The sequence below is a fragment of the Petaurus breviceps genome, unplaced genomic scaffold, assembly GCF_028583685.1.
Source record: "Petaurus breviceps papuanus isolate PSGF00001 unplaced genomic scaffold, PetGlider_PUasm1.0 186, whole genome shotgun sequence".
Lineage (NCBI taxonomy): Eukaryota > Metazoa > Chordata > Mammalia > Diprotodontia > Petauridae > Petaurus > Petaurus breviceps.
Genome location: NW_027185798.1, coordinates 57553180 through 57566477, shown reverse-complemented (window position 1 = coordinate 57566477; position 13298 = coordinate 57553180). Strand labels below are relative to the sequence as shown.

The 13298-nt window shown below is 41.3% G+C and overlaps 1 long non-coding RNA gene across 2 annotated transcripts; it reads right to left on the bottom strand.

Annotated features, from left to right (window-relative positions):
• Positions 1-619: 619 nt before the first annotated feature.
• Positions 620-10006, bottom strand: LOC138162207 (uncharacterized). 2 transcript variants are annotated; one of them, XR_011168574.1, is made up of 3 exons: positions 9900-10006; positions 9417-9501; positions 620-1066 (listed from the first exon to the last, which is right to left on the bottom strand). It is a non-coding gene; the product is annotated as an uncharacterized lncRNA (long non-coding RNA). The 2 variants fall into 2 exon arrangements; XR_011168575.1 differs by lacking the exon at positions 9900-10006 and adding an exon at positions 9837-9899.
• Positions 10007-13298: the final 3292 nt, after the last annotated feature.

The following is a 13298-nucleotide window of genomic DNA, read 5'->3' as shown; positions in this document are numbered from 1 at the left end:
GATTTGACTCATATTAATTTATATACTAAGCAGGAAGAGTCCTGGACATTTCTAACCCTAAGTCAGAGAATTGTCTGGGATATAAAGGACTATGATTCATTCCTGGATAAAGGAGTGAAAAGAACAGATCTAAACTTAGCTTGCGGGCACTTTTCTAGATATTTGTCCAGTATCTCCCTTAGCTGGTTATGGTCCTTTGTAGTGTTTGGTTATGATAAAAGAACTCTCAGGTTGCCCTTATCGTGGCATTGAGAGGCTTTCTAGTCACTGCACTCTAGCAGATGAGAAGTAGGATGGCTAACAGGATTACAACTTACACCTAGAAGTTGGTAGGACTCCATTACAGTGTGCCTAGCAGAGTAATGCTTAGCAGTGACCCCAAGACTTCCTAGTAGGAATATACCCCAAAGGAGCAGGCCTAGAGGAAGCAGCACAATGAAGTCACCAGAAAACCCCAGAGGTGCTACAGAACTAGAACCATGAGCAGTTATTTCACATATGTGAACTGTCTATGTGTTTCCTTCTTCCTATACACTTTGGGACACACTTGTTCCCCACTTGTGCATATTTCCAAACATGTTCTTTCAGGGCCTCTATCAAAGATGTATGTATTTGGGAGAGAGTATGCCTGAGGTTTTATGGAGAAAGTGTGCTATTGTCACTTTTTTATTATTCTATTTCATTACATGCCTTTTATTTGAATTGTTCTCTTTCTTTTTTTTTTTTTTAAGCAATCGGGGTTAAGTAACTTGCTCAAGGTTACATGGCCAGGTGTTTCTGGGTGGGCGCTAAGTGTCTGAGTCCAGAATTCGATCTCCAGGTCTTCTCAACACTGGAGCCAGTGCTCTTACTCGCTGTGCTACCTGGCTGCCCCTGAATTGTTCTCTTTCTTATGGGTAAAAGTAAACACATCAGCAGGGCTTGTAAGCTATGTCTTTGTTGTTATCAGATACTTTGGTCTTCTGAATCAAGAGCTTCAGAATCTTGTTATTTAACCTTCTTCCAGGTCTCCCTCTGCCAGGTTGCCGTGCAGTGAACCATGGTTCCAGGTTGTGATCTTGCAATGCTGTTTAATATTAAGATGATAGAGTTAATGTTTAAACTTTGCAAAGGGCATATGTAAAAGTGGCTGGTCCATAGATATCACATTTGTTAAGTATCTCTTATCTTTGTGCCTTTGTACAGGCTATCTCCCCTTACTGAAAACTACTCCTTCTTCTCCACTACTTGTTAAAATTTCTAGTTTCCTTCAAGGCTCAGTTCACATTCTGTTTTCCACTGGAACTATCCTCTAATGCCCTGAATTAATAGTGCTTTGTCTTTCCTCCAATTATCACATAAATATCTATCTTTTATAAGTTGGATCATTCCTCTAGCACTAGAATAAACTTTTTGAGAGTGAGGACTAGTTTTCAGTTTATCTCAGTGCCTAGCATTGTGTTTTTCAGGGACTTTGAAAATGCTTGTTGAATGGGTTGCATTTATAATAGGATTAAGTTTGCTCCAAATGGGCTGTGAAAACTATGGATTTCTAACAGTGACTTGTAAGCTATTAGTACTTCACTTCAGACATGTCTTTTTTTGTGGTCTCTCTTTAAAAATAATTTTGTTTTTAGTTTTCAACATTCACTTCTATAAGATCTTGAGTTCTAAATTTTCTCCCCCTCCCTCCATTACCCTCTCCCTTAGACAATGTGCAATCTGATATAGGCTATAAATGTACAATCATATTAAACATATTTCCACATTAGTCATGTTGTAAAGAATTAGGGCAGAGCCAAAATGGCAGAGTAAAAGCACAAACTTGGCGGGGATTCCAGCTTCAACCATCTGCAATACCTGTAAAAAAATGACTCACAACAAATTTTAAAGCTACAGAACCCACAAACAGACAGAAAGAAACAAATCTTCCACTGAAGGCAGCCTGACAGGCCAACAGAAAAGTTCTATTGCAGCATGCTGGGAGCTGAGTGCAGTCCCCAGTGAGCTGCAGTTCAGCCCCAGGGTGGCCCTGACCAGCACCCAGACCAGCCAGAGCAGATATCAGGAGAGTGAACAGGTGAGAGAGCAACTGTGGTGGTTTCCATACTTCTCAACCCATAAAAGCCAAAGGGAAAATAAAAGATCAGTGGGGAAATCTGTTGTAACGGTAAAAGAACGGCATGGTCGGGCCCCTTCCCCTGGGGCAAGAAGCAGTGGAGGTGCAGTGGTGCTACCTGGCTGCTTTCAGAGTTCCTGGCCTGCAGATCATAGGGGGACCAAGCGACCATTTAGAGGGCAATTGCTCTTGCTTTGATGTGCCTGGATCGGGATCGCAGTCTTGGGGGGAGTGGCCGATGAGCCAGAGCTTGTGGGGGCTGTAGAGAGCCTGTGCAACTAATAGCTCTGGCAGCTTCAAAAACCCCAGCAATTTGGGACAAAGCTCTCTCCATTCTGTAAGCAGAGTTCTACTGTGGCAAAGAGCTCAAAAGTCAAGTAATTGGCAAGATGAGGAAGCACAATCAGACCATACAATCCTTTTTTGGGGACAAAAAGGATCAATGCATGGAACTGGAGGGGGGCAATGAAGTCAGCTCCTGTATCAGAAGCTTCCAAGAAAAATACGAATTGGCTACAGGCCATGGAGGAGCTCAAGAAGGATTTTGAAAATCAAGTAAGAGAAGTGGAGGAAAAATTGGGAAGAGAAAAGAGAATGATGCAAGAAAGTCATGAAAAGCAAGTCAACAGCCTGCTAAAGGAGACCCAAAAAATTCTGAAGAAAATAACACCTTAAAAAGTAGAGTCTCAAATGGCAAGAGAGGTCCAAAAAGCCAATGAGGAGAAGGATGCCTTAAGAAGCCAAATTTGCCAGAGGGAAAGGAAATTTCAAAAACTCACTGAAGAGAATTAATTCCTTCAAAATTAGATTGGAGCAACTGGAAGCTAAGTATTTTATGAGAAATCAAGATACTATAAAAGATCCAAAACCAAATGAAAAAAATAGAAGGCAATGTGAAATATCTCATTGGAAAATCCACTGAGCTGGAAAATAGATAGAGGAGAGATGATTCAAACATTACTGGACTACCTGAAAGCTATGATAAAAAAAAGAACCTAGAAATCATCCTTCAAGAAATTCTCCAGGAAAATTGACCTGATATTTTAGAATCAGAGGGCAAAATAGAAATGGAAAGAATTCACTGATCACCTCTTAAAAAGGATCCCAAAAAAGAAAACTCCTAAAAATGTCATAGCCAAATTCCAGAGTTCCCAAGTTGAGGAAAAAATATTACAAGCAGCCAGAAAGGAACAATTTTACTATTGTGGAAACACAATCAGGATAACACAAGATCTGGCAGCTTCTACATTAAGGGATTGAAGGGCTTGGAATATGATATTCCAGAGGGCAAAGGAGCTGGGATTAAAACCAAGAATTACCTACCCAGCAAAACTAAGTATAATGCTTCAGGGGAAAATGTGGTCATTCAATGAAATAGAGGACTTTCCGGCATTCTTAATGAGAAAACCAGAGCTGAACAGAAAATTTGACTTTCAATTACAAGAAGTAGAGAAGCATGAGAAGGTAAATAGGAAAAAGAAATCATAAGGAACTTATTAAAGTTGAACTATTTACATTCCTGCATGGAAAAATGATAATTGTAACTTATGAGACTTTTCTCAATATGAGGATAGTTGAAGTGAAAAAAATATATATATATGTATACATACATATATGTATGTATAGGAGGGTGTATTGTGTATAAATGTACATGTGTGTGCATATGTGTGTACATGTATACATAGACAAAGGCACAGGATGGGTTGAATATGAAGGGATGATATCTTAAAAATAAAATTAAGAGATGAGAGAGTAATATATTGGGAGAAGGAGAAAGGGAAAGATAGATTAGGGTAAATTATCTCATATAAAAGAGGCAAGAGAACACTGTTACAATGGAGGAGAAGACCAGGAAGGTGAAAAGGAATGGGTCAACCTTACTCTCACCGAATTTGGTTTAAGGAGGGAATAACATACACATTCAATTGGGTATCTTACCCTATAGGAAAGCAGGGGGGAAGGAGACAAGGGGGGGAGGGGTAATAGAAAGGATGGAAGATTAGGGGAGAGGGTAGTTAGAAGCAAACACTTTTGAAAAGGGACAGTGTTAAAGTAGAAAATAGAAAAAGTGGGTTGGGATAGGATGGAGGGAAGTATAGTTAGTATTTCACAGTATAACTACTATGGAAATGTTTTGCGAAACTACACATGTACAACCTATGTTGAATTGCTTGTCTTCCCAGTGGGGGTGGGTGAGGAGAAAAGAAGTGAAAGACTCTGGAGCTGAAAGTTTAAAAAAAATGTTAATGCATGTCATATGCAACTGGGAAATAAAATATACAGGCACTGGAGTATAGAAATCCATCTTTCCCTACTAGAAAATTAGGGGGGAATGGGGGAGGATAGATGAGAGAACAGATTGGGGAAAGGGGTATTCAGTAGGCTTGCTATTTTGGGGTGGGGGTAGGGGAGAGACGGGGAGAAAAATTTGTAACTCAAAATCTTGTGGAAATGAATGTTGAAAACTAAAAATAAATAAATTAAAAAAAATAAAAATGCGAACCAAAGGGAAAAACCATGAGAAAAAAACAAGAGAATGAAAGAGAGAGAGAGAGAGAGAGAGAGAGAGAGAGAGAGAGAGAGAGAGAGAGAGAGAGAGAGAGAGAGAGAGAGAGAGAGAGTGTGAGAGTTTTTTATTTATTCACTATCTTCATAGTTCTTTCTCTGAATGTGGATAGCGTTTTCCATCACGAGTCTTTTGGAATTGTCTAAGATCCTTGTATTGCTGAGAAGAGCTAAGTCTATCAAAGCTGGTCATCACACAGTGTTGCTGTTACTATGTACAATGTTCTCCTGCTTCTGCTCACTTCACTCAGCATCAGTTCATGTAAGTCTTTCCAGGTTTTCTGAAATCTACCTGCTGATCATTTCTTATGGAAAAATAGAATTCCAGCCCTGCAGATAGTTCTACCTCTAAAATATTAAATAGAAAATTATGTATTACATTTGGCATCTTTTTATTATGAAGATTGACTTAATTTCCCTTATTTTGCTCCAAAATTCCCCCACCTCTATTTTATCCATATCCTCTCCAATGTTTATCACTTCCATCCACACATTGCAAACCTCAGAATATTTATTAGTCTAAAAACACTGGGCTAAATTTAGTCTCATCATCATTTTAAATTAATTTATTCAAGACCTGTGATTATTTTGGTAAAGGTAATTTCCAAATGAAGAAACTCCCTCTAGTAGTGCAGACTGTCACCAACGCTGTGATTTTTAGCTTTAGAGTGCTGTCCAACATCCAATTCCTTGTTCAAGGGGGTTGGGGAGTTGGAGAGGAAAAAGTAAGCATTTATATGCTCCTACAATAACACGTACCAGGCACTCTGCTAAGTGCTTTTACAAATATTATCTTATTTTGTCTTCATAACAATCCTTCGAGGTAGATTCTATTATTACCCCCATTTTACAGTTGAGGAAACTGAGGCAAACTTGCCTTGGGTCACACAGCTAGCTAGAGGCTGAGGGCTGGATTTGAACCCAACCCTCTTTGGCTCCCTGACCAGTTCTCTATCCAATGAACCACTAGCTACACAGCATGAGTTAGAAGGGAGACTTGAAACCCGATCTTCCTAACTTAGAAGTTACAGTATAGAAATCATCGGGCTTCCCATCTCCTTTTCATTTCAATGAGCACTGGACCTGAAGTTTGGTTTTAAACCCAAGACCTCAAGATCTGGCTCTGCTCTCTAGGCTTCTGATTGTACCTCTTTGACAAGAGCTACATGTGGGAACTATATGGCCTCTGAGAACCCATCCAGCTCTGAAATTCTCAGCTTCAGGGTCTAATGACTGAACACAAGTTTCTTTGTGGTTTTCCCTCACAGGGAGAAGACGGATGCTTCCTGTCTCTCGTAGCTCGTGCCAGCAGAGGGCGCAGGTTGACTTGTTCTTTGTGTGATTTTGGGCTGCTGAGTCCTGTGCCTGCACACCTAAGGCAGTTTTATACGCTTTTCCCAAATAATTTCTCAAAGCGTGCAAGAGGCTGCCCAAAGCGCTGTCAAGCCGGCGGAAAGGCAGAGTGGCGGGCGCGGGGGTCCCCGGAGCAGCGCTAGCTGGGGGAAGGCGACTCTGGGCGTCTTTCGTTCCCAGCTGCTCTGATCTGATTTACGGGCTGCTGTTTGTCTGCTTTCGATTGTTCTTTATTTGTTGGAAGTAGATTCTGGTTGACAGGCACCGCGTAGGGGGCGGTGAGAAATGAGGGGGTGCTTGGCGGACTGAAGCGTCCTCCTTTGTTCTCTCGGGCTGTTTTGGTGTGTCCCTAAGCAATGAGCGAGCTCCTGAGGTCCCCACGGTGCATTCTGCAGCCGCAGGTCCCCCACCCCGCCAGCCGCATCCAGCCAACGATGCATTCCTTTCTTCTTCCCTACGGTTTATTGATATTCCATTCACCTTATGGGGTCGAGTGTGTGTGTGTGTGTGTGTGTGTGTGTGTGTGTGTGTGTGTATTCTATCCCCCTTTTCTTCCACCCCTTCTTCTCCTCTAGTCTTTCTTCTTCCGAATACTCATTAAAAACATTTCCGAGGTTGCGCTTTCATTGTCACCCCAAGCCCCTAACCACCAAAATCAAAACCAGAAAACTAAAGTGTAGATGGACAAAGCCATCAACCACCTGGACCTGGGGTGGCGGGGGAGGGCAAGGGAAGCGCCCGACTTCAATGAACACCGTATGTAGCCTTCTGCTTGCTTCCCTGCCTCTATTTGCCTTTCAACAGCTTTGGTTGAGACAGAGACCAGAAATTTTGCCCTAGGTAGTAGGCAGCTAGGTGTCACAGCAGAAAGAGGGCAGGACCTGAAGGGAGACTCATTCTAGAGTTCATATCTAATTTTAGACACTAGCTGTGTGACTCGACAATTCACTTAACCCTGTTTGCCTCAGTTTCCTCAACTGTACAACGATCTGGAGAAGGAAATGGCAAATCATTCCAGTATCTTTGCCAAGAAAACCCCAAATAGTGTCATGAAGTCAGACATGACTGGACAACATCAAATAGGAAGAGGAGTGGGTTCAAATGCTGTACCCACCATTTATTCCCCTTGTAATAAACCTTTTAACATGCAAATAATCATTTAATTTTTCTCTGAGCTTGTCTCCTCATCTATATGCAAATAAGTAATTTAACTTCTCTGAGATTCAGTTTCTTCATCTATCTTAAAAAAGGCAATGATTTTTAAGGTCTCTTCCAACTTTAAATCTATGAACTTGTGAGCCGGGAATTCAAAAGGAGGGACCAGGCAGTGATGATAGGGTTCTATATTGCCTTTTACCTATAGAGATAAGAATCAGCACTCACACTTGAACCTCTGAAAATGCTAGTGAGATCAGATATATTGCAGTAATATTACATTCACGGCAATATATAGGGTGCACATAAAATGACAATTTCACTGCTTTGCAGTTAGAAGACACAGTTCAAGTCCTGGCTCAGATGCTTCCAGAACTCTCAGAGTTGGAAGGGATATCATTAATTTAGTCCAACCAGTGCTGAGTGGGAAATTCCCTGTCTGGTACTCTGACAAATGATCCTCCAGCTTTTGCCTAAAGACCTCTCTCTGGTAAGAAGTAAGTACTGCTGTGGAGGCAGCTCATTCCACTTTTGGACGGCTCCATTTGTAAGGGAGCTTTTTTCCTTCTCTCAGTCTTAAATCTGCCTCTCTCCAATTTCCTTCCAACATTCCTAGTGAAACTAGGAATGAAAACAGTGGAAACTAGTTTTACCTGCTGTGTCTAAGCAAAGCATATCTAATTCTTCATCCAAATAGCAGCTATTAAGTCCCCGCTAAGTTTTCTCTTCTTCAGGCTAAACAGTTCCATTAACCACCCATCTTTCTATAAAATGGCCTCTAGTCCCCTCACCACCTAGCTTACTCTCCTACGGATGTGTCCCAGCTTGTCAATGTCTTTCAAGAAATGGAACAGTCAGACCTGCTCATTCCACTCCAGATGCGGCATCATCAGGGCAAAGCATGCCTGATCCTGACACTGCCTCTCAATGCAGCTTCAGATTTGCATCCACTTTTTAAAATGCTGAGATAGATTGTTGATTCCTATAAAACTTATATAAACTGCTCCGGATTCCTTTATACTCTTAAAAATGATTGAGAACCACCAAAGAGCTTTTGTTTGTGTGAGTTATATCTATTAACACTTACTTAATTAGAAATTAAAATGTCTTTATAGGAAAATAGTTTTGATCTTGTGGACATCCTGAAAACTTCTTGGGGATTCTTAAAGGTCCCTGGATCACATTTTGAGAATCATGGCTCTTGAAGTCTCAATTTTTAAAATTTTTTATTTCATTTTTTTATGGGGCATCTAAGTGGCTCAGTTCAAATCTGATCTCAGATACTTGACATTTAGTAGCTGTGTGACTTTGGGCAAGTCAGTTAACCCCAAGGGTCTTGCCTTCCCCCTCCAATTTTTTACATGAATTATTATTTTGTCTTTCTTACCCCCTTCTCCCTGACTCCTTTCTGAGCATGGATCTGAGAGCAGGTAGGTGCCATAGTGGATCTATTTGGAATCAGGAAGACCAGAGTTCAAATCTGGTCTTAGATACTTAATGGCTGTGTGACTGGGGACAAGTTACTTAATCTCTCCATGCTTTGGTTATCTTATCTGTTAAATGAGGGGATTGGACTCATTGGCCTCTAAGATCTTGCCCAGATCTACCCTCTAATTGTATCACCAGAAACCTAAGAGTAGACTTTCCTGCCTTAAGATGATGTTATCAGGGCAGCTAGGGGGCGCAGTGAGTAGAGCACCTGCCCTGGAATCAGGAGGACCTGAGTTCAACTCCAACCTCAGACTCTCAACAAAAAAGTAGACATGTGAACTTGGGCAAGTCACTTAACCCCAACCCCAACTGCCCCTCCAGAAAGAAAAAAAAAAGGAAAAAAAAGATAATGCTATCAATGTCTGGGGCAATAGAAGAGTATCCTGGAAAATCCAACATCTGTTATGTGTCAGGAGAAGGGAATGGCAAACTGGACAACAAAATGGCACTCCAATATCTTTGCCAAGGAAAAAAGAGTGGACCCTACTCAACAACAACAACAATTATGTGCCAGGCACTGGGTTAGGTGCTGAAGATAGAAGTACAGAGAATGAATCAATTCCTATTTCTGAAGACCTTACCTGTTAACAAGGGAGACAATAAGTATTTATAAAAAAAACACACTAGATAAGTATAATGTTTATATAAAGTTTAAGCTTTAATGGCTTTAAACTGCACTAAGACATTTGGGACACCCTGTATGTATGTATATACAAACACCCACATCACACATATACCCCCACAAAGCACTTACTTCTAAGGTAGTGTGCGAGGGAGGGCACGAGCAGTTAGAAGGGATAAGGAAAGGCTTCATAGTTGAGATGGCTCCTAAGCTGCCCCTGAAAGGAAGAGAGAGACATTATAAGGTGTTGATGAGGAGGAAGTGCATCCCAGCAGAGTCAGGCCAAATGCCCCAAGACTGAACAAAGAGTGTCATGTGTCAGGGTGGCTAGGTGGCACAGTGAATACAGCACCAGTCCTGGAGTCAGGAGGACCTGAGTTCAAATTCAGCCTCAGACACTTGACACACTTACTGGCTGTGTGATCTTGGGCAAGTCACTTAACCCCAACTGCCCTGCATTCTCCCCTCAAAGAAAAATAGAGTGTCATGCATGAGAAGAAGAAAAGGCTAGTTTGGAGTTAAGGAAGGAAAGATGCACATAGATGTGCTCACCCATGAAGCTCCACAAGGGAGTTCATGAATAATTTCATTCCCGAATTCTTGTCTCCTACTTACAGGAAGGGGATTTCATATATAACATGATCCTGGAATTTAGACTTCTGGCCAGAAAAAGGGGATTTCTTCAGCATTGTCAGCCTTGGGGATTGTGTTGTGAAAAATCCTAATTTAAAGAGTTGGAACTTCTGGCTTACTAGGAAGAAAAGGGGAATTCCTAAGGAGGATACATTTGATGAGAGAAGAATTTTTGCCATTTAGACCCAGCATCTGGAGGGACTAAAAAATAAAATCATGCTATGGAGGAGAAGGTAGAGTTGGTAGTCTTGGATCTGTAGTCAGGAAGACCTGAGTACAAATCCTACCTCATATTCTTATTATCTGTGTGACTCTGGGAGAGTAACTTAACCTCTGTCACATTCAGTTTCCTCATCTGTAAAATGGGGAAAATAATAGCAATCACCTTCCCAGGTTATGATGACAGAATGAGACATAAAGTGCTTGACCCAGTACCTGGCACATACATAGTAGATGCTATGTAAATGCTAGCTATTATTATAACCTCAAAAAAATCATAGATTTAAAGGTAGAGGGTACCTCATAGACTCTCAAGTCTAACTCCTTCATTTTATAGACGAGAAAACAGAGATGCAAGTTCTTTGCCTAAGCCCCATGGGTGGTAAGTGCCATTGGCAGGATTTGAACCCAGTACCACTGACTCTAGAGCTATATTGACAGCACAAGTCTAATGGAAAGGGGGTAGTCTTTCCAGTGACCCTGATTTCTAAAGGGTGTCCAAACTATAGGATGACTCTATTCAATATACATTTGTTATCTTTAATTCTTGTTTAGGAGCTAGCTTGCAGCTAGGTAGTGCAGTGGATAGAGCACAGGGCTTAGAACCAGGAAGACTCATCTTCATGAGTTCAGAACTGGCCTCAGACATTTACTAGCTATGTGACCTTGAACAAGTCACTTAACCTTGTTTACCTCCATTTCTTATCTGTAAAATGAGTTAGAGAAGGAAATGGCAAACCACCCCAGTATCTTTGCCAAGAAAACCCCGAAATTGATCACAGGGCATAGGATACAACTGAAAAAACAGTAACAACAACAAAAGCTTGTTAATTCATATTTGTGAAGGCCAGTACATGAATTCTACATAATCTATGCATGAAGCTTTCCCAGTGTAGCCACCAGCTTGCTGTGGAGTATGAGGGGTCTGTGCTCTTCCTAATTTCTCCCCCCCGCCCCGACTCTAAGCTGGCAGAATCTAGACTCTTATAAGACCATGCCCATCTATACCTGCCAGCAGGCTTGGAGGTGTTTGAGTCAGGGGAGGGGAGGGTACTCAGTCATAATCACAGGCAGCCCTGGACTCCAGGTGAGCTATACCCAAAGCGGTAACCACTCAACCTCTTCCTTCTTCTAGGGGAGATCCTTGAGTTCCATTCTTTTTTTTTTTAGGTTCTACTTGTTGGGAGAGTTACAGAATCATTCATAAACCAAAACTGTAGATCAAAAGCTCCTTGCTGGGTTGTCTTTAACACCCCTTTCCCCTCTAAAAAGAACTAGAAAGTTCTAACATATATTCTGGAAAATATAAGAAGGCCATCAGGGCTCTCTCTCCATCCCCACTCTCATCACAAATAATGACAGGCCATAGACGATGCTTCTTAAACCACATATGGGGTCTTGAAAAATTTGGCAACAGTAAAAGGTTTCAGAACTCACAACGACTAAAAATTAATTAAAAATCAAACGCACAATGAATCCAAGGTGTTTCTGGCAGTGTTTGTCCATGTTATATCACACAACTTCACTGCAGCCTTGGTTCTGAACACAAAGCATTCGAACTTTGTACTGCATTTGCCCTCAGGCCACTCAGTGTCAACAAATGCTGCTGAAATGGGAAAAGTGGTGGTGAGTGGTAAAAATTTAAGAAGTCCTGAAATGAGAACATAACATTTATCTAAAGAGAATCAGGATTACAAACTATCATCTAAATGATGGGAAAATAGAAAGCACTTGGATTTTATCAGTTCTGTTTAAATAGACTGAGGCAGAAAGAGAAGATAAAGAAGGATGTGGGGTGGAGCCCTCTACTCAGGCTTGGATTCCATTGCTAAGGGATTCACTAAGCTTAGGACCCGCTTCCCTCTGCAGTCACTGCTGCTGCTGCCTCCACTGGGGGAGGCTTGTGGGATTCTGCCACGTTGGTCTCCATATTCTCTGGGCTGCTTTTCTACCATCTCCCTCTTGTGCTCTGCTACTGCCCTAGAGATGAGAATGCAATGCTCCCTTCCTCCATCTCTCTCTGACTCTATCTTTTTGCTCCAATTTTTTTGTGGGGCTGAGTTCAAGTGCAAGTTTTATATATCATGAAAATTCCTCTATCTTTTCTTTGCTCAGAGAGTGAAAACTATATCTAGTTCTTTTATGCTTGCCTGTGAGGCTTTCTGTCCCAGGTAGAAATGGATGCACCCGAACGAACTTTGAGTAGGGTCAAGTCCTGGAGGAATATATACTCTTTGGGTCAGCCCTTAAGATTTGACTTAGTCCATGTGAGGTTTTGGAGGCCGATGATTATGTACAAGGTGTGCTACAATCTTCAGAAACAGTTCATTCTTTTAATAATCTCTCTCCCCACCCTCAATTTGTTGGGGGAAAAACTTTTTGAAAACATAGAAGAGCAATGAAGTCAACTATGGCCCAAGTTGAATTATCACACAAATTAGATGTCCAGTGTTCCTTTTCAAGATCTTTACATTCCAGCTGAACTGCCTCACTTTGTAAAAATATCAAAACTTCACGGGGCAGCTAGGTGGCACAGTGAACCAGCTAGGTGATCAGAGCACTGGTCCTTGAGTCAGGAGGACCTGAGTTCAAATACAACATCAGACACTTGACACTTACTAGTTGTGTGACCTTGGGCAAGTCATTTAACCCCAATTGCCTTGCCTTCCTCATTGCAAAAAAAAATATCAAAACATCTGATTTTACTTCCTGCTTATGTGGATTTACACAAACTCTCCCTTATACACCTCTGTCTTTTAGAATTCTTACCTTCCATCAAATAACTCAGGCGCCACCTCCTACCTGATCCTTTCCTGAAATTCCCATTTGTTAGTGCTCTCCTCTTATTTGAAAGTACTTCATATATACTTTATATTTACTTACCCCCTATATATTTTGTATGTCCTCAGTAGAATGTAACTCCTTGAGGGCAGTCTTGCTTAAAAAAAAATTTTGTCTTTTCATCTCCATTACCTAGCATAGTTCCTTGCACATAGCAAGTTCTTTAAAAATGCTTTTTGAATTAAATTGGATCCCAAGTAATGAATCCCCCCTGCCACATTTCCAATTTCCCAGCATATTTCTTTTTAAATGTTCACACAGACCACTCCTGTCCTTCCCCCCTTTTCCTTCTTTCCTTTCACCTACATTTTTCCTTCCTTC